The sequence below is a fragment of the Macaca fascicularis genome, chromosome 1 (assembly GCF_037993035.2).
Source record: "Macaca fascicularis isolate 582-1 chromosome 1, T2T-MFA8v1.1".
In the NCBI taxonomy this organism is placed as follows: Eukaryota; Metazoa; Chordata; class Mammalia; order Primates; family Cercopithecidae; genus Macaca; species Macaca fascicularis.
Window position 1 is genome coordinate 175676394 of NC_088375.1, and position 21207 is coordinate 175697600.

General features: G+C 43.5%; 1 pseudogene; it reads right to left on the reverse strand.

Moving 5' to 3' along the window:
- Positions 1–19102: 19102 nt before the first annotated feature.
- On the reverse strand, positions 19103–19927 carry LOC102142559 (prohibitin 1 pseudogene; annotated as a pseudogene).
- Positions 19928–21207: the final 1280 nt, after the last annotated feature.

Consider the following 21207-nt stretch of genomic DNA (forward strand, 5'->3'; position numbering starts at 1 on the left):
AAGGGTGGGGAGATCTGGAGAGCCATGGAAACTCATGTAACATGTAACAATAGTTATGGCTGGTAGATAATAACTATACAAAGAGTGACGATTGTGGTAGACAACTGCCATTGACTACTCAGGATACATCTGGCCCTTTCGAAGCACTTTTATGAACTAGCTCTTTTGATTCTCACAACAAGCCCTTAAGGTGGACACTGTCCTGGATCCATTTTCCAGACTGGGAAACCAGGGATGGAAGAGGTTAAACATTAGCTGGGAAATGAAGGAGTATGAACTCAAACCCAGGTGGCTGTGGTTACAGATCCAGGGCTTGTTGTCCACTGGACGGGCCCGTCTTACCCAAAATGATAACCGAGGAGGTAGGTCCTCAATCATTGCTGAAGGGGAGGGACATGAGTATGGCCTGGGGAACAAGAGGAAATAGTTCCATAAGCATTGTTTGGCATAAATGAGATGAAACAAACACACTTCATTTAAAAGATGTTAAAATATCACCCAAGGGAGTGGGGGTGGGGAGACGGAACCAGACAGAACAAGCGAGAGCGAGCGAGAGTGAGCATGTACCAACTGCACATAGGCTACGGGCCAAATGTCTAATTATAGCTGATAAGGCCCCTCCTGATCTGTGCTCTGTCGACTCATCTTTCCCTGTTCCCCATGGGGCACTGTGTCCCAGCCAAAGGAAACTCTACTTAGTTCTCTAAATAGCCCTGGGTCTTCTGCCTGGGACACTTCACCCCACCTTGTATTCAACCGTCTCAAATCCTATTTATCTATTGGGTCCTAGTTTTGGCCTTGCCTTTCTTCCTCTCTCTCTCCCTCCTCCCTTCCCCTAGCAAATACTTATCAGCATCGGGTGTGTGCAGGTACAGTGGCCAGTGTGGCTGACCTGGGTCAATACTGGTCCCTGCCTTCATGGAGTTTCCAAGAGAAAATCTTCCCTCCATGCCCAAGTGTAGGTTGGGTATTCCTCCTTTGTGTTTTCACAGCCTCTCTTACTCTGTCGACTAGCACCTGGTTTTGTGCCTGTCTCCTCTCTCAGACCATAGACTCGTGAGGGTGGGACTCTGTCTGATTCTGTGGGTGTTCATTTCCTATCACTGCTATAACAAATTACCACAACTTCACAGTCTAAAACAACACAAATTAATAATCTTACAGTTTCAGAGGTAAGAAGCTGGACACAGGTTTCACTGGGCTAAAATCAAGGCAGTGGGAAGCTTTACCGCTTTCTGGAGGCTCTAGGGAAGAATCCATTTTCCTGCCTTTTCAACTAGAGGCTGCCTGTATTCCTTGGTTGATGGCCCCTTCCTTCGTCTTCAAAGTCAGCCAAGGCTGGTCTTTCTCACATCACATTTGGACATTGATTCTTTTGGATGCTGATTCTTTCGCCTCTTTCCTCCACCTTTTAAGGACTCTTGTGATTACGTAGGCCCACTCAGATAAAGTCAGCTGATTAGCAACCTTAATTCCATCTGCATCCTTAATTCTCTTTTGCCACATTCCAGGAATTGGGACATGCTAGTAGACGAGGGCAAAAATGGAATGTCTGAATATGCAGGATATGCGTGTGTGTGGAACACATAGAATCTCTATATATGTCAAAGGCATGTGTCCAGGTAACACATGTAAGTATGTTGCATGTCCACAAGAGCACATGTGGACGTGTGTGGTTTAGGAGGTATACACTGCCTGATAGCATTAGTTGTGGTCATATGCATGTATGTGTGTTGTGAGGTGGGAAGACCACTTGAAGGGAGAAATGTAAACATGAATAGGCAACCAACTACTATTTTTCTTACAGTTGTGAAATATTTGTGTTTTTTCTCCCATTATGGACACTTGTACTGCAGAGACCTGGATTTCTTCACATGTACTGGTGACCACCCTCAGAGTGAAGGCAGCATCCTCTCTGGGCCAGTAGCTCTTCTAGAAGGGCCTATATGAGTCAGCCTGCAACTCAGACATATTCAGTGCTGCAGGCAATGAAATCAATCAGAGCCTAGTTTCCCATTGTCCTGTGAGGGTAAAGCCCCCTGACATGGAATCCTATTTAAATTTCCAGATCATCCCTTACCTAATTTCACAAATCCAAGAGCAGCAGAGCCCTTAGGGATCATCTAACCTGAACACTTCATTTAACAGATGGGATAGGGCCTAAAGAGTAGGGACTTGTGCAGGTTGATGCGACCATCCAGAGCAGAACAGGAGGAGGGACCTCTATTGCAGTTAAGATCTTAATGAGATGACTCTTGCTTGATGTCAGGAATGTTGCATCACGTGCTCCCAAAACATCAGGCTTCTGTAGAGCCCCCTGCTCCCAGGTCCTCATGTTTCTAAGAGATAAAACCCAGAGATGGTGCTTCTAGACACAACCTCTTCCTTCCCAAGAGAAGCTTCTACTCACAATCTCCATCGGATTTCTCACACAGGGAGTTTGGCTGGACATTCTAAAAGCCTCAAGGAATTTTTTCAACCCATCTTTTAAAGCTTAGACCAAAGCTAGAGCAAAACTGTAGCTTCTTGCTCAGTGTTCTTTGGTTCTGTCCTGGTCCCCTCAGCATTCCCAAGCATATATTCCTCACCCACATATATAAACCAATGTGTTCATGCAACAATTTTTGGGGGCTCCTACTAAATATGACCTCTAATGCTAGGTGTCAGGCACACTGTGGTGAACGAACTGACCTGGATCCTAGCCCTCAAAGGGGTGGATAGTCATAGAACTTCCAGGTTACATCCAACTCCAGTCAGCCCCAAAGCTGTTTCACTTTTATTTATTTATTTATTTATTCTTTTTACTTTTTATTTTTTGAGATGGAATCTCACTCCGTTGCCCAGGCTGGAGTGCAGTGGTGCAATCTTGGCTCACTGCAACCTCCTCCTCCCAGGTTCAAGTGATTCTCCTGCCTCAGCCTCCCTAGTAGCTGGGATTACAGGCCTGAGTCACCACGCCTGGCCCTGCTGCTTCACTTTTAAATACGAGAGAGAGGGGGAGAGGTGGACACCTGCATCGGAGTGAGAGTGAAGTGGGCAAAGAGAAGAGAGATCATGAGAGCAAGAAAAAGACATCAGAGGCACACAAAGACCCAGAGGAAGACAGTGTGGTGGAAGGCCTAGCTGTAGTTGTGTGCGCCCTGCTGTGACATCAGTGAAGCACAGCGGGTGTTCCGTAAATGGTCATGCCCTTCCCCAATAAGGCTGAGAGCAGAAACCATTCATTTACTCTCATGCTCCCAATGGATATTTGTTGAGCATCCACCGTGTGCTAGACACTGCACCTAGCATATGTCACATCCTTAACTTTGACCCAGGGGTCTACAGAGCAGGTCCTCACAACCCTGTACTGCAAACAGAACAAGGGTGCTAATCCCTATCATACAGACAGGGGCTGGGCAGGCCCCTGAAGGCACCTCCCACATTGAGTTAAGAGTTCTTGTACAACAAAGATGCTAGCTTCAATCCCTAGGGTAGAGTAGGCTCTCTGAAGAGTGAGTTTGCACGAATGAATCAAGCACTGGATTTTAGGCCTCTCAGATCTGAGAATCCTTACTGTCTCATTCAAGTCTTAGCAGGGGGACCCCTGCCCTCAACCCCAGAGCCTCTTTGCTATCCTATTCCCGAATGAAACATGTGCCAACAAGCAAAAGTGAGATCATCTTGGAAGCATCCTGGCACTTCTTCCTATGCAACAGAAGCTGAGTCAGGGCCAGATCAGAGTCGGGGGAGGTGGGAGCCTGAGCCAGGCTGGCCCCTACTTTAATTCCTCATGTTTAAGGGACACGACAAATTTAGGCTTGACCTCCCATGGGTCCAAGGGGGTGGAAATACATGGTGGCAGGAGGATCCAGACAATCCGTAGCACCTGGAGTTAGAGGAGGTCCAAGCTGATTTCCCTTTCATTCTCAAAGGGGATCTCTGAAGAGGACACAATTTTCTGCCTATAATAGCAGCCCCTGCCCTGTTCCAGTCTCCTCAGTCACCCTTAGACCTAGACCAAAGCTCTGTCCATGGTTTTCCGAGCAATGCTGGAAGCCATGTGTTCACCCTCATCACCACAAGCACGTCCCCAAATGGGCCTCTCTTGAAACGGGCTCAGTAAGGCCTCCTATGCCCATCTTAAGTCTCTCCCATAGGCCAAACTCTACAATGGGTAGAAGGGGTATAGTGTGAAGATGTGTACAAGCTGCTTCAGAAACACTTGGAGGGAGCAGCACTCTGCTTCGAGGAATTCAGGAAGGCTTCATAGAGGAGCTGGGGTTTGAATCGGGCCTTTAAGCATAAGGAGGGGTTTGTTTGTTTTTTCCAGCTAGAGAAGAGGGAGAAGAGCACCCTAAGTCAAGGGACCAGCATGGAGCACAGAAGAGCATGGCAAGTGTTTCAGGTAGTGGCCACATGTGGAAGGGCATATGGATGTGGCCATTGAGTGGCAGAGCAAGCCTGGGACTGGCTTAGGGAGGCCTCTGAGTGCCATGCTTCAGGTCTTGGATCAGCTGCATAGGGTGAGAGGAACATAGGTGGTTTCTAAGCAGGGAAGCGATGATACTGCGGTCAGAACAGTCTTGTAGCTCTGGAGATTATTTTCATGGGGGGTAGGGAGAGTGAGATTTGATGGAGACCAGCAAGGAGGCTGCAGCACTGGTCTAGGTGAGAGGCAGTAAGAGTCTGAATGAGGCAAATGGCTGTGGGGAAAGAGAAAGGTGGACAAATTTGAGAGACGTTGGGCAGGTAGAATAAACAGAACTCAAGGCACGATCAGGCAAGACAGCAAGGAGTTAGAAGGACTCCAGGCTTCCTGCAAGGGCTTTAGGGGATGATGGTGTCACCAGGTGGGGAATTTGGAGAGAGCACAGATTGGGGGAAAGAGCAAAAATTCCGTTTTCAACAGAGTGGGCTTGAAGTTTCTGTCTGATATCAGGTGAGATGCTATGGCAGCCTGGAGACCTGAATCTGAGGTCCTGGAGCCATAGGCAGTAGCGCTATCCAGAGGTGGATGGAGGGAGAGGTTGTACAGAAACAAGCAAGGCACTGACAACCATATTACGATGAGAGAAAGAAACAACACACCATCCTTTTGAGCCTCTGTGTCTTCTAGAACTCAGGATTGCTATTGGTAGAAAGATTCTTCAGTCTTCAAACTGAATATGCAGACATCAAGATTAGGTTTACACCTTCTGGCTGGAACAAACATTTACCTATCCCAGAATCTCAAGATTTTGCTAAAACATATTAGCTTTTCATTTAAAAATCTTTATTTCCTTAAAACACAACAAATTTCAGTCTGTGGTGGGAGGCAGAAAGAGCTCAACCTAGAACGAAAGCTCAGTGTTTGAGGCAGCCCTTTCCTCAGCTGGCTCTTACCTACGTGGTATTGTCCAAGATTCCTTGTACAAGATTAGCAGATTTTCTCTGTATTACCAATTTACATATTTTTCTTCCAGCCCTCAAAAAGAGTGTTTCAGGATTTTAAAATGTCCTCCTGGCATTGTACACAATAAGGAATAGCAACATGGTCCCCGGTCACCGAGGCTCCCATGTGCCTAGGAGAAAATGTTTACGGTACAAGTTAGCCTGAAGCAAATCCACCATCAGCGTTTTCATAAACCTCACAGAAAGAAGAAACAAAAGCTGTCGAAATGTGAAAATAATTAGGGAAGAGACTTTCCCAGGGAACGAACATGGCCCACACTGTACAGAGGGAAGAACAAACAAACTTTGGAGAGGTTATGGAGCTGTAAAACCCTTGTTTATTTCTGAAAAAAGAAATAAAGTTGGAGAAAAGCCACTAGGTCTGCACAATAATAAATCGCGTTCCAGGGGGCGGGGAAGGAGGAGTGAGACTGTAAATTCAGAGTCAAAAACAAAGCAACATTCCAGCAGTCCCTGGTGGCGTGTGAACCTGCGCCATTTGATTTCTGGAGAGATCTGGCTCCCGCCAGTGTCAGTGTCCTCAGAGAGTCAAAGTGCCCTGCCTGGTTGCTCCTCGGGGTGGTCACCCGTCAGAAAAGCATTTGGTTTGGGTTAAGATATCTAAATCAAGTCTTAGGGTTGTTCGGCTTTCAAAAAGAAAGAAAAAAAGCAAAACACCGCAGTTCCCTCTTCTCAAGCTGAACTTTCCACAGCAGTTTCAGCGCTGACAGAAACTGCAAGGAGCTCAGTGAGGCGTGGCCAGGGCCGGCCCAGGAAGGCCCTGGAGGAAATTCCCACAGCCCGGTGCCCTTGGAAGGGGAGCTCCCTAGACCTCTTCCCGCCCTCAGCTGTTAAGTAAATTTGCCTGTGAAAGGTCACAACGGTCTCTTGGCTAAGGGATTTTTCTCCAGGCAAACACCTCAGGTTTCTGGGAGAGACAGGTACAGTTTCCTGAGAAGTCAACCTCCTAGAAACACCAAGAGTAACTGAAAACCCTGCGCCTTATAAAATGAAGACAGAGGTCGGGCACCAAGCTGCAGTTTTCCCATGTGGTGAAGAGCCCAATAACGTTCTTTGCTTCAGATCTTCAGACTTTTTTTTCTCTATTTTTAAATGGAAATTCAAGCGAAGGAATTTAATTCGTTAACTATTGACTGAGTGCCTACTACCTGCGTATGCCAGCTTTAAAAGCACTGTCTTATATACTCTGCATAACAATTCTGTGAGATAAATATTATTATCATTTGATATTACAGATGAGGAAGCGGAGGATCAGAGTTTACATGATTGACTCAGTATCACACAGTACCACACAGTAAATGGTGGGAATAGAATGCAAACTACAGCCTCTACCTTCGTTTCTCTTAATCACTAAGCTCTGCTGTTTGAGTAATACAAGGTTCCTGCCTACAGAAGCTAACTGGTTCAAAAACACAGGACATGAAATGTTTCTACAGTTAATTAGGTTCCCTAAGAGCAGAGTAACAATAATAACAATAACAGTGCTAAGAAACTACTAACTAATGAGCACTGACTATGTATGCCCATGCTGAGTGCTTTCCTGTATTATTTTAATCTTTCCACAAAAGCACCCTTTGAGGAAGGTGGTATTCCCATTTTACAGACAAAGTAACTGAGTCAGAGAGCAGACGAGGATCTTCCCGAAGCTCACCCAGCTAGTAGGTGGCAGAACAATCTCAGAGTGTCAGCTAGGTTCTAGCAGTGGCTCAAAGACGGGTTCATGTGAAGAGTCTGGGGTCTTGGTGGTCCCTACAGAATATCACCTATAGGCATAATATTTTTTTTTTAAACTTGAAATGACTAAATGTATAATTTTGTGCTAAGTCACATGCCATCTTAACAGGTTTCTGGGATGGGCAAAAACCAAAGACCTAAATGAAAGTATAAGGGTGAAAAAGTATGAGGGCAAAACATAAAATTAATACAGCTCTATCTTTTCACTTCTTTCTCTCCTTGTAAAGTGAGTATAGAGGGTTCCTATTGAATTTCATCAGTGGGTCACATCGGTTCAGCTATTGTGTTCCACAAAAGGAGAGGTAGAACCCACCTCCGCCACTCGGCCGTGTTTTGTCATTCTTTAATATTAATGTAATAGCAGCTGCCCTTTACCGAGCATCCACATATGACAGGTAGGTTTTCATCCTGTCTTCCAGATGAGGAGATTCTGGCTCACGGAGGTGAAGTGATCTGCTCAAGATGAAATAGCCAGTTGGTGAAATTACTGAGACAAGCACTCAGGTCCGTGGAGATTTTCTGCAGGGCTATTTCAAATCCCCCACATTAGTTCCACACCTCATTCTTATTTCTTTATTTCTGCTATTTTTTCCCCTCACTTGATGTCATAGTTTCCTATTGACGCTGTAACAAATGACCACAAACTTGGTGGCTCACAACAACACACGTTTGTTCTCTTACAGTTCTGGAGGTCACAGGTCTGAAATCAGTGTCCCTGAGCTGAAATCAAGGTGTTGGCAGGGCCGCACTCTCTGCAGAGGCTCCTGGGGAGACTCCATTTCCTTGCCTTTTCCAGTGTCTAGAGATACATTCCTTGTATTCCTTGGGTCATGGCCCCTTCCTCCATCTTCACAGCCAGCAGCGTAGCATCTCTCTCTCGGATGCAGCATCCATGGCTGCTTTGAAGCAGTCTAATCTCCCTCTCTGCTTCTTTCCACACATTGCCTTCTTTTCTGTCTGTGTTAAATCTCCCTCTGCCTCTCTCTTAAAAGGGCATTTGTGATGGCATTTAGGACCCATCTGGACTCTCCAAAATAATCTCACTAACTCAAGCGCCTTGACTTAATCACACCTTTTTCCATTTAAGGAAATAATCACAGCTTTCAGGGATGAGGACCTGATATCTTAGAGGGACATTTTTCAGCGACCGCACTTTCACTCAGAAAATTACACTTTGCATTATTTTTACGGAAGTGGAAGTGGGATTAAGTTGGATCATCCACACTATCTTGCTTGGTCTGCTTGGTGACCATGAACACTATATGTTTACTGATTTCTTTTCAGCTATTCAACTTTGTGAGCCAGTTGCCTCATTAGAGTGTCCAGTTCATGGTGCCCTCTCCCTTACATGGTTGTTATGAGAAAATTTCACACAAGGCAACGCCTACTCAACAGTAAAAGATAAGGAATTAAGCTCATGAGAAGGAGAAAAGTGCCTTTAGGGAGCTGATGACCAAATTGTGGCAATGTATCCCACATACACATGAAAAGTTGCCTAGTAATGCCAAGGATTGTTTACTAATTCACAAGCCATGGAGGACAAATTGAAATTCAGAAGAGAAAGTGTCCCATGAGCTGAAGAGGTCAGAGAAGGCTGGAGGGGCTGCAATCTGCATGGAGTTTTGAACAGTAGGTAGGATTTGTAACAAGTAGAAGGAAGCTACCATATTTGAACATCTTCTATGGGCTGAACCTTTCATATCTGTCATTTCATTTATTCCTTACCACAACCTTGGGTGGTGAGTATTATATGTTTACAAATGCAGAAACCGAGGCTTGATCAGAGAGATTATGTCCCTTGCTCAGCTAGTAGATGGCAGGCAGAGCTGAGATCCAACCTTAATCCACCAGACGGGTGCGTATTCTTTCTGCCCTCCAACATCTTTGGCCTGCCACCCTGGTCTCAGGGCTAAGTCATGGTAACATGGTCATGGTGTCCATTGGACAAAGGGAAGAAGATGCCAATAGTGCAGAGGAAAGACACCACATGATGCGAACACCTACAATAGTAGAGGTGGCCCACAGGCTAGATCAGACTTGAAGATATAGTTTTGGATGGGCTCACCCGAGGTTTAAAGAAGATATGAAGCCCATCCCTGCAGTTAAATTAAAAAAAAAAAAAAAGTCACCTGGGCACAGTGGCTCACACCGATAATCCCAACACTGTGGGAGGCCAAAGCGGGCGGATCACCTGAGGTCGGGAGTGCAAGACCAGCCTGACCAACATGGAGAAACTCTGTCTCTACTAAAAACACAAAATTAGCCAGGCATGGTGGCACATGCCTATAATCCCAGCTTCTCGGGAAGCTGAGGCAGGAGAATTGCTTGAACCAGGGAGGTGGAGGTTGCAGTGAGCCGAGATCGTGCCACTGTACTCCAGCCTGGGCAACAAGAGCAAAACTCTGTCTCAAAGAAAAAAAAAAAAGTCATCAACATAATGAAGGAGGTAGATTTTAATTCCTACCACCCACTTTCAGGCTTTAATCTCCAGGTTTCTATATGCATGCAGGTTGGGGACTCTTGGTAAACCATATCTTTCAACATGCAGGCACTCATTTTGACAAACACATCAGATATTCTCTACCTTCAACATTGATTAAACTTTCTAAATAATGTCATGACTAAAGACATATTAAAGCACACTTGTATGTTTGAGCCATACCTCCTAGAAGCCCTGCCACAGGTCCCTCCTTTAGCATCACTGAAGAAGCATCACATGACTATTTGAAATTAATAATACCTCTTGTCAGACATGTATTGGATTTGCGTACAAAACATTTTCCTATCCCTTTGTTCTTATTATCCTCAGAAAAGTGCTATGAGTTAGAGGTTCCTAGTCCCATATGCAGATGAGACAATTCTTTAGATTGGCAGTGACCCCTATTGGAAAGAACACTGTGTCTGGGTTCAAGCCGTTGTGAAGTATCAAGCCAGGGCTTCCCTTTCCTGGCCTTAAGGTCTCTACCATGTGGAGGTGGTCAGACAAGATAGCTTGTACCAACCCATCTACCCTGAAATTCTGCGAAAGAAGAGCAGAATTTTACAACTGTAAACATATTCACCAATGACACAAAACGGCTCCAATTCAAAATAAACTGTGAACCTTGGTGGGCAGGTTTAGAGCTTTAGTATCCATTTTACTCTTCTGACCCAGTTCTGCCCATATCTCTGTAGGCCCAGAACACCTTGCCATGTCTCCTTAGCACAGGTTTTTAGAAGGAATGAATTCCTGACTGTGAAAACTTAAACTGGTCCTCTGAAGAAAGTGAGGCTCAGAGAGGTTCAGTACCTTGCCTGGGGACACACAGCTGGTGAATGACATTGTTCAATGCAAGCAGCACACAGGACAGCAATAGTCTGTGTAGAGGTGTTCCAGGTAAGAACATTTTCTCTGTGATTCCTCCTGGGGCTGAATGTCAGGTGAATTCAGATCTGTCCTTGAGGTTAGGCCCTTTTAGGTCAGATTCGAGAAGCAACCCTTGGCCTTTTGGAGGTCTGAGGCCTCTGTTTTTAAAATATACAGAGGGCCCAATGGCATTACAAGGCAAGGCTATGGATATATCTGAGCCAATGTGGACACATGTTTGGGTCTGAAGCCAAAGGTTCACAATTGGCTGGAATGGCCCGGTGGGTGACGGTTTGTCTAGCTGATGGTCCGGCACCGTCATGAGTCACAGCCTCAGGAAACAGAGCCATGTGCTTGGAGATGGCACTGCCTGGGACACCCTGAGCCCTGGTCTGTAGCATCCTCTCCACCTATCTTTACTTTGGTTTCCTCCTCTGCAAAACAAGGAGACAACGCGAATTCCCAGAACTGTTCTGAAGCATAAGACCACCGACTTCACATCTCAGCTTGTTTCCTTGCTGTGTGATTTAGGGCATGGTATTTAATCATCTGAGCCTGGCTTTCCTCATCTGTCAAATAAGCATAACAATGATGTCTCCAAAAGGTTGTGGTTCAGATGAGATAAAATCCTAAGAGTAAGGAGCCTGGCGCTTAGGATAAAGGCAGCCAATTTTGTTAGACTCTGAAAGGGTTTTAGGAAACACTAAGAGCCGCTGCAGTCTACGGTGGAGGTGAAGGCAGCATCACTGCTGTGTTGTTATTACTATCCTTGACAAATGGGCCTGGATGAGAGGTCTGAGGCGACTCGGGGAAGACATGACTCATGTGAGGGCAGCCCCCGGAGCTCCCAGTGCAAGAGGCACTGCATTTTAGACTGGTTGTAGAATTCATTCCACTGCCTTTTTCAGCCCCAAAGACACTGGAAAAAATAAAAAATAAAAAGCAAACCACAGCATTTTTCAAGCCTCCCACTGGTTTTGCCTTTCTTCCCCCCACGTATTGTTTTTGGGAAGGGCTGTTTCAGCCACAGCGCTGTCAAGAAAACAAGGTGGTTTCCCTTGACCCTTGGCAACCAACGCATGCTTTTTCCTATGCTTTGGTGCAGAAGCCCACAAGTGATTTTTTAGAATATAAAATTCTTCTCTATAAATAAACCCTTACGCTTTCTGCTGTGGGGCTTGGAGGGGTGAGTTTCTTCTTCTTTCTGAACTCAGTAACGGCTAAGATCTCCTCCACAGAGGAACTGCACATTGCGAAGCAAGGGATATTTTGGGGAATCACCTGCCATTGTGTTTTCCATCAGTGCAGGAATGGCAAAGTTCTGGAACTTTTACTTAAAGATCCACTATTCCTCAAGAAGACCTATAGCCTCCACAGAATATCCTAGCCCCTCTTCCCCTAGAGATTTTACTGCTGCTACCCTTACTGGCTTTCCAGAGTCTGACAAATTAAGCATTAATAGGAATTGACTCAGTAACCCCAGAGCAGTGGAAAGAGGATGAGTTTTAGAGTCCAGAGACCTAGGTTTGAATGTTAACTTTGCTCCTGACTAATTGTGTGATTCTGGACCAAAGGCTTCTATAATTTTGGGCAAGTTACTTAACATCTATGTTAAATGTATGCCTGTCTTGTTTTCAGGATTCCTGAAATGGATATAAATGGTCCATAACTCATGGAGCTGTGGTGAAAATTAAATGGAAAAAAACAATGCATTTGAAGCCCCAAATACACAGTAGGTACTCAATAAATGGTAATCGGAACTAGGTAAATTCTCAGCATGACTAGTTATCATCAAGAAAAAGAAGGCTCATGCAGCACGGACTTGGAAGTGGGATTTGATGAAGGGACAACAATTTATAGGGATAGGGACAGAGCTAAGGAAACAAATAAGAGATGTTGTAGCACTCAGAGACTTGCAGCACTGGGGAATCATTACTATCCTGAATCTGCAAGGACAGGAGGAGGGCGAGATGTTGCTGAAGCCATGGAGGAGGGGCTGCTGGGAGGAACTATGATTGCAGAGGAACCCGGCCACTGACAGACCCTGGCACAGAGGCAGGGAAAGAGCTGGAGGAAATTCCCAACCTCTTTCTCCTCCCACCCTTTAATCTCTTGCTGATGCCTACCACTGGCTAAAGCCAACTGGAAGACAGGAGGCAAAGGACTCCCCCAATGCAATCAGGGGCATTAACCTCTCTATGGCACAGTGCAGACCAGAGAACAGATCTGGATGGAAAGGGGGTACAAATGGAGAATCACCAGGTCAATCAGAGAGAATTTATTGTGATTCACATATTGGCTAGTGTTAGTCCATCCAAATCATGAATAAATCTCCTGCAAAAATCCTAAAGTGGTGACTGTGATCACATCACTTCAGGTGGAAAAACAGCACATTGGACTCCAGTGCCTAAAGAAATGAGTTCCCCTCTCACCAGGCGACCTGACCCAGGCCCTCTCTCCCAGCTTATCTCCTGCCTCTCCCCTTCTGGCATTCTCTGGAATGCACATGCCCTGTCATGTTTCCCTGCTTTCCGCTTACAGTTCTGTTTGAAACTCGATGGGTGAAAATTTGATGGGTGAAAATTCTCACCAATTCTCTGCCCCCATCTTCCTCTGATTGGTCAACTTCTCATCCTGCAACAGTTAGGCCAGTCTCTGCGAAACATACCTAACCAATCCTTCTCTATGTTCCCATACCTCTAGAAGCAGCAGAGAGTTACAAGCGGGGCTATTCCTGCTTGCCTTAGTTCCTAGCTGCATTGTGCACTTGCCACTTAATACTGTTGGTATGTAATTATCGTCATCTATAAAGTGGGCTGATAATAGTGCCCATCACATAGGGTTTGCCTAGGGAAGAAATAAGTCCCTGTATACAAATCGATTAAAGCAACGCCTAGCATATAGTAAGTATGTAATAAGAATAGATATTGACTAACTTAGTTTTATTTTTTTATTACCATTTTGTCATAGCACTTAACTCACTGTAGTATAATTCAACGTTTATTTTATTCCACCATTAATTCTGTGAGCAACTCAAGGATAGAGTCTATGTGTGTATTCCCAATGCCTGGCATAGTGTTTGGCACATAGTAGGTGCTCAGTAAATGTTGGATGAGTGAATGAGTTAATGAATGAATACATGAATGATAGGAGGACTCAAAGTGAGTTTTTGGAATCTGGTTTGAGTTTTCATGTGAAGCACACTATGTGCCTTTTCTCAAGAATTTGAATACAAAGAAGTCAGGTCCAAAAACATTAAGCCCCCCCAGAGTGAGATGGGGCCACTCAGCAGGACAACACTTCTGTAGGCCTAGTTTGGGTGGAACCCTGCCCTGAGCGGCCAGCCAGTTTCTAATCTAATTGTGTGATAAAAGAAACACCTCCTCCACCCTTCACACTTCCTCCTCCCACATTAGAAACCAAGAGTAATGATCTGCATTTGTGCCAGAGACCCAGCCATCACTGGGGAAGACACACATGTTCCCCTGTTCAGGCAAAATCATCCTCAGGACATGCCGGGGTGGAGGGGTCTGAAAGAATCCAGGGTTCTGGGATGTTCCAGGGGTCAACTCAGTCCTGAGAGCAGGTGTGTGCTTGGGGAGTGGAGGACACAGAACCTCTGCTCCAGGCCCTCAGCATCTGGACACACTTCTGGACTTCTAGTACTCCTTCTGTACTTCCATTGACTCATGTACTCTCTTACCTGTTTCCTCCCATCACATTCCATCATATTCAGTTAAGATAAAAGGCAAAATCCTGTACAGCCCTGCATGATCTGCCCCCTGGCAACACCTCAGCCCTCATTTCCTCCGCCATCCCCTTCTCTCACCTACGGCAGGTGAGCAAACTCCTTAGCTGGTTTTGGCTGAGCAAACACACTTACTATTTCCTTGCTTGGAAGTTTCTTGCCTTAGGCATCCTCTTGGCTCTATCCTTCTCCTCATTCTTTCATTAGCTCTTTTATTTAACAGACAATTAACATTTTTGTTAAATTTTAAATTTTCACTTTTAATTGTGGAAAAATAGATATAACATAAAACTTACCATGTTAACCATGTTTGGTGTGCAATTCAGTGGCTTTAAGTTCATTCACACTGTTGTGCAACCATCATCACCATCCATCCCCAGAACATTCTTCATCTTCCAAACCTGAAACTCCATACTCATTAAACAATAACCCTCCATTTCTCCTTTTCCCCAGCTCCTCACAACCACCATTCTACTTCCTGTTTCTATGAACTTGACTACTCTAGGTTCCTCATAGGAGTGGAATTATACAGTATTTGCCCCCTTTGTATCTGGCTTATTTTACTTAATATGATGTCCTCAAGGTTCATCCATGCTGTGACATATCTCCGAATTTCCTTCCTTTTTAAGGCTGAATAATATTTCATTGTATGTATAGGCCACATTTTGTTTATCCGTTCATCTGTTAATGGGCACTTGAGTAGCTTTCACCCTTTTTCCATTATAAATAATGTTTCTATGAATGTGGGTGTACAAATATCTCTTCAAGTCCCTACTCTCATTTCTTTGGGGTATACACCCAGAAGTGGTATTGTTGAATCATATGGTAATCCTATATTTTTTAATAAACTGCCATAGTGTTTTGTTCTGTAATTGCACAATGTCGCATTTCCACCATTAAGGCACAAAAGTTCCAATTTCTCTACATCTTCATTAACATTTGTTATTTTCTGTTGTCGTTCTTTTTTTTTATGGTAGTTATTCTATTCTAATGACTGTGACATGGTATCTTATGGTGAACAGACTATTTTTCGAGCACCTACTATGATCCAGATCTAAACTGGATGATTGTCAGAGCATGCAAGTAAAATCTAGTCCCTGCCTGCCAGGAAGGGAGAGGGCAGCAAAATAAACCAGAAGTGAACCATGCATGAAACTGAGCCCCTTACTGATAGTCTCTCATTTGATCCTTACAGTCTCCCTAAGGTGGGTGTAATTATCCCATTTTAGTGAAGAAACCAATATTCACCAAAGTTCAGTAACTTGCATTCTGGTCATAGAACTAATATATGTGACCCAACTGAAAACACATGTTTTTGAGACTTAAAAGCTCTTTTGTCTATGACAGTGTTCTCAAATACTTTCTTTTTAATTTAACTGAGCAGAAAAATATAAAAATAACTTCGAGGCATTGACAGAGTGTTGCCAACTTTTTATTTGGCAAAATGAGAACATTGGAAATCAATTAATTTATGATCTAATGTCACTGTCCCTGCATAAAAAGAAATTTTAACCACATACCCTTTGGGAAAACATACACACACATACACATGATAAAAGAAAGTTTATTCAACTGAATAAACTGAGCTTTGTAAGAACCCCACTCCATTGCCAGTATTTTCCTCATTTCCCATGATCTGCAGTAGTGAGCATCATGTCTCAAACTATGGCCAGTCCTTGGCTTCTAGGTGTGGAGTAAACCAGCCTTCCAGGCCCTCAGGTGCTGTGTAGGTGTCGTGGGAAATGCCAAGCCAAACGTGAGTCTGCCTTCAAAAACTACAGAAGACAAATGTAGTCATGCACAGGGCAGAGAGAATTAAGTGTTCTTGCTGCTTAGCCAGCCTGCTTTGCAAACAAGGAGGTGAGAAGGTTCACCAAACCTCACCGTTTCCGCCGCTTTTATAACCTCTCCTGAATTTTCCTCTCTTTCACCTCTGAATCAGGTTCCATTTTCCAGAGGGAAGTAAAAACTTCTATATACAAAAGCCACCATAAACAAAGAGAAAAGATGAGGCGTGAATGGGGAAAGTAGTTGCTAAATATATAAAATACACAAAGGTTTGCATTAAGAATATGTAAGATTTCAGTAGGGAGGCTGGGCGCGGTAGCTCATGTCTGTAATCCCAGCACTGTGGTAGGCTGAAGGGGGCAGATCACCTGAGGTCCGGCATTCGAGACCAGCCTGACCAACATGGCGAAATCCCTCCTCTACTAAAAATACAAAGATTAGTGGGACATGGTGGCGCCAGCCTGTAATCCCAGCTACTTGGGAGGCTGAGGTAGGAGAATCGCTTGAACCCAAGAGGCAGAGGTTGCAGTGAGCCAATATCCTACCATTGCACTCCAGCCTGGGCAACAGGTCAAGACTCCGTCTCAAAAAAAAAAAAAAAAAAAAAAGAATTTAGTAAGGAAATCAATAAGCAAAAAGAGCCCACTATCGCCCTGTCTTCAGCCTTGCCTGAGTCTACACTGTTGTCCACACAGCAAGCGGAGTAATTGCTCTAAACTAAAGCATTGCAGTGGATTGTTCGTGTGGTTGACCAGCTCAAGATTTGGGACTAGGCTGCCTGGTTTTCATCCCAACTCATTTCTAGCTTTCTGACTTGGAGCAAGTTATTTAACCTCTCTGGGTTTCAATTTATCTCTAGCTAAGGACAAATGTGCAAGCTTCATAGGGTTGTTATATAAAATAACTAAGCTACTACTTCTGGAAGTTAGAGCATTACCTGGCATGTGGTAAGTGTTTAAGAATTACTAGCATCACCTGCGGGAAGCCCTCCAAGACATTCTTCCCTCCGCCCCTAGGCTTTGTGCTTCCATAAGATCCTGAGGATGCTTTTATCAGAGTGTTCATATATTTTAAACATATAGTACTTATATATTTTAAAAACTTGCTGGGCACAGTGGCTCATGCCTGTAATCCTAGAATTTTGGGGGGCTGAGGCGGGCAGGAGTTCGAGACCAGCCTGCCAACATGGCAAAACCTTGTCTCTACTAAAAATACAAAAATTAGCCAGGCATGGTGGTGCATGCCTGTAATCCCAGCTACTCTGGAGTCTGAGGCAGGAGAATCGTTTGAACCCAGGAGGCAGAGGGTTGCAATGAGCCGAGATTGCGCCACTGCACTCCAGCCTGGGTGACAGGCTCAAAATAAATAAATAAATAAATAAATAAAAATAAATAAATAAATAAAAATAAAAAACTAGAAAATATTCACTATGCAGGAAAATACAGACAATGTAATGAATGGTCATGTCTCTTTCATTTCACTCTTCAAATCTTATCATTTTGTTGTATTTGATTCAGATTTTTTAAGAAGAGTTCAAACATTACTGTAAAGATGCGGCTCCTTGTGTGTCAATCTCCAATCCTATTTCCTTCTGTCACTCCCCAGATGTGGCCACTATTCTGATTTTAATGTTTGCTATTCCCTTGCAAACATTTATACTTTATCCATAAACAATTGTAATAATTTTGCATACAGCAAAACTTTATATAAATTATATCATACTACAAATATCCAGCAATTTCCTTTCTTGGTCAACATTTTATCTTTGAGATTTATTCATGTAGAATTATGTACTCTGTATTTTTGTAGCTGCCATTTACCATGTTAAGGAAGATCCCTACTATTTCTAGTTTGCTGAGTCTGCCATAGGTGGATATTGCTTTTTCTGCATCTATTATCATGTAGTTTTTCTTTATTCTGTTAATAGGGTGGATTACAGTCTTTGATTTTTTTCAATGATGAATCACCTTGCATTCTTTGTATTAATCCCACTTGGTTGTGAGCTATTATCCTTTTCGTATACTACCGGATTTGATTTGTCAATATTTTGTTTAATTTTCTTTTATTTTATTGTGCTGTGTCTGGTTTGAGTATCAGGATAATGCTGGTCACATAAAAGGAGTTGGGAATGTTCCTTTTTCTCTATTTTTTGAAAGATTATGTACAATTAACATTATTTTTCCTTTAATGTTTGGTGCAGTTCACCAGTGAAACTACTTGGGCCCAAACTTTCCTTCATTGGAAGGTCTTTAACTATAAACTCAATTTCTTTAGCAAATATAGGACTATGTAGGTCATGTATCTCTTCATGAGTGAGTTTTGGTAGTTTGTGTATTTTAAGAAAATGGACCATTTTATCTAAGCTGTCAAATTTATGAGTCATTTATAGTATGTCAATTATCCTTTAAAATCTGTGAGTTCTGTGGTGATAGCCTCTTTTTTTTGTTCCAGATACTGGTAAATTACATCTTTTCTCTTTTTATCTTGCGCTTTCTTCATTCCTAAAGTCCAAGTATTTTTGTTGCTTTTATCATTTCCTCTCCACCTGAAGAACTTCCTTTAGCATTTATTTTAGAGCAGGTCTACTAGTAGCACATTTTGTTGGTTTTCCTTTATCTGAAAATATTTTGTCTTTGCTCCTGAAGGACATTTTCACTAGATACAGAATTCTGGGTTTGCAGCTCTTTTCTCATAGGCCTTTAAAAATGTTGTTCCACTGTTTTCTGGTCTCCATGGTTTCTGATGAGAAATATGCAGTCATTGTTCCCCAATGTTTTCTGGTTTCTTTCAAGATGTTTTTCATTGTATTCAGTTTCATCATGTGTCTTGGTGTATTTTACTTTGAATTTATCTTGTTTGGGGTTTCTTGAGCTTTTTAAAACTGTAAATCTATGGCCTTCATCAAATCTGAGATCTGAAGTGATTTTCCATCACTTTAAGCCAATCATGAAATTTCACAGTGATTTCTGGGGTGGGGGCAGAAGGAAGACAATGTTAAATATCATCAGGGCTGTGGCCCAGTCAGCCTGTGGAGGTGCAGGCAAGGTGGGCCCTCACTGGGACAGCTGGAGGAGCACAGACTGCCCTGCCAGCAGGTAGGTGATGTTATGAGAGCGTGAGAGCCGGTATACGATGTCCTCCGCAGCTTACAGCTTGCGCAGCTCAATCAGGCCATCTGGGGGCCAGTGAATTGGCAATCAGCTCAGTTGCCTTGGACTCACCTCAGCAGAGATGATGGCTGCCTTTTCCTGCTGCTCAGCCTTTTCCACCATAAATCTGGCCCTGTCTGCTTCCTGCTGAGCCGCCTGTTTGGGTTCCACCGCTTCTGTGAACTCCTTCCCGAAGGTCAGATATGTCAAGGACACGTCATCTAGGATGAGCCCAAAGGTGGCTGTTCGCTCCATAAGGTCGTTGCTCATCTGCTTGGAGACCAGCTCTCTCTGGGTGATTAGTTCTCCAGCATCAAAGCGAACTACCACTAACTTGAGTATCTTGGTCATGATGGACAGCAGCACATGCTCATCATAGTCCTCTCCAGTGCTGGTGAAGATGTGAGGAAACTGGCTAGTGACGGGCTGGAAGGGGATGCGCAGTGTGATGTTGACATTCTGTAAATCTTTGCTACCAGTGATGACTGGCACATTACATGGTCGAGAATGGTAGTCAAAGATAATTGGTTTCTGTACCCATAGGATGAGAAAGTGAGTCCCTTCCCCCACCACAATGTCCTGTACTCCATGGAATTGGTCAAAGATGACAGCTCTGTGCCCAGCATCCACATTATATAAGGCAGAGTTCACCACGCCTCCTGCAACAGCTAAGGCCAGGCCAAACTTGCCTACAGACTCAAACACTTTGACAGCCATGTTTTCTTCTGCTGGACCACTCATGCCTGCTTCCACTCTGACCTCCACATAAATTCCCCCGAATCTGAGAAGTTTTAGCCATGATTTCTTCAAATATTTTTCTAATACTAATCTCTTTCTTCTCTTTTCTATCATTCTGTCTTTTCACTCCAATGACATGAATGTTACATCTTTTGATATTAGTCCACTTGTCCCTGAGACTGTTTATTGTCTTTCGGTTACTTTTCTGCGTTTTTCAGATTAGACAGCTTCCGTTGATCTATCTCAGTGGTCAGAAAACCTTGGTTCACAGGACAAATCTAGCTTGCCTGTTCATTAAATAAAGATTTGTTGAAACAGCTATTTCCATTAATTTACATACCATCTACGGCTGTTTTCATGCTATAATTGCAGAGCTGAGGAGTTACAACATAGTTTGTGGTCATTCAATTCTGAAATATTTACTATCTGTAATATAGTAAATATTTACAGGAAAAGATGGCCAGACTAATTCCTCATCTTCAAGTTCACTGACTCTATCTCCATTATGTTACCGATCTCCTTCAGTGAATTATTTTATTTCTATCATTGTATTTTTTCATTATAAAATTTTCATTTTTTTAATAGCTTCTATTTTCTTTGCTGAAAATGCCCATCTTTTCATTTGTTTCACTATTCACTCATGTTCTCTCCCAATTCATGAAGCTTAATTATAATTGTGTGCGTGCATGTGTGTGTGTGGTGTGTGTGTGTGTATAATAGTTTCTTAAAGTCTTTGTTTATTCCACCATCAGCATCTGGGTCAATTTGGTGTTGGTGTCTGTTGATTGGTTGGTTGTCTTTTTTCTTTGAGAGTTGATGAGATTTTCTTGATTTTTTGTTATTTGTGTATTGACTAATTTTGAATTATATCTTAGACATTGAATTATGTTATAATTCTCTGGGTCCTGTTAAGATTCTTTGAAGAGGCTGGGTGTGGTGGCTTGCCTGTAATCTCAGCACTTTGGGAGGCCAAGATGGGTGGGTCAGTTGAGCCCAGGAGTTTGAGACCAGCCTGGGAAACATGGCAAAACCCTGTCTTTACAAAAAATACAAAAATTTTATCAGGCATAGTGGTGTGTACCTTTTGTCCCAGCTATTTGGGAGGCTAAGATGGGAGAAGCACCTGAGCCTAGGAAAGTTGAGGCTGGAGTGAGCTGTGATCATTCCATTGCACTCCAGTGTGGGTGTTGCAGTGAGACTCTGTCTCAAAAAAAAAAAAAAAAAAAAAGATTCTCTGAAGAATGTTGAGTTTTTTTTAAAAGCAATTAAAA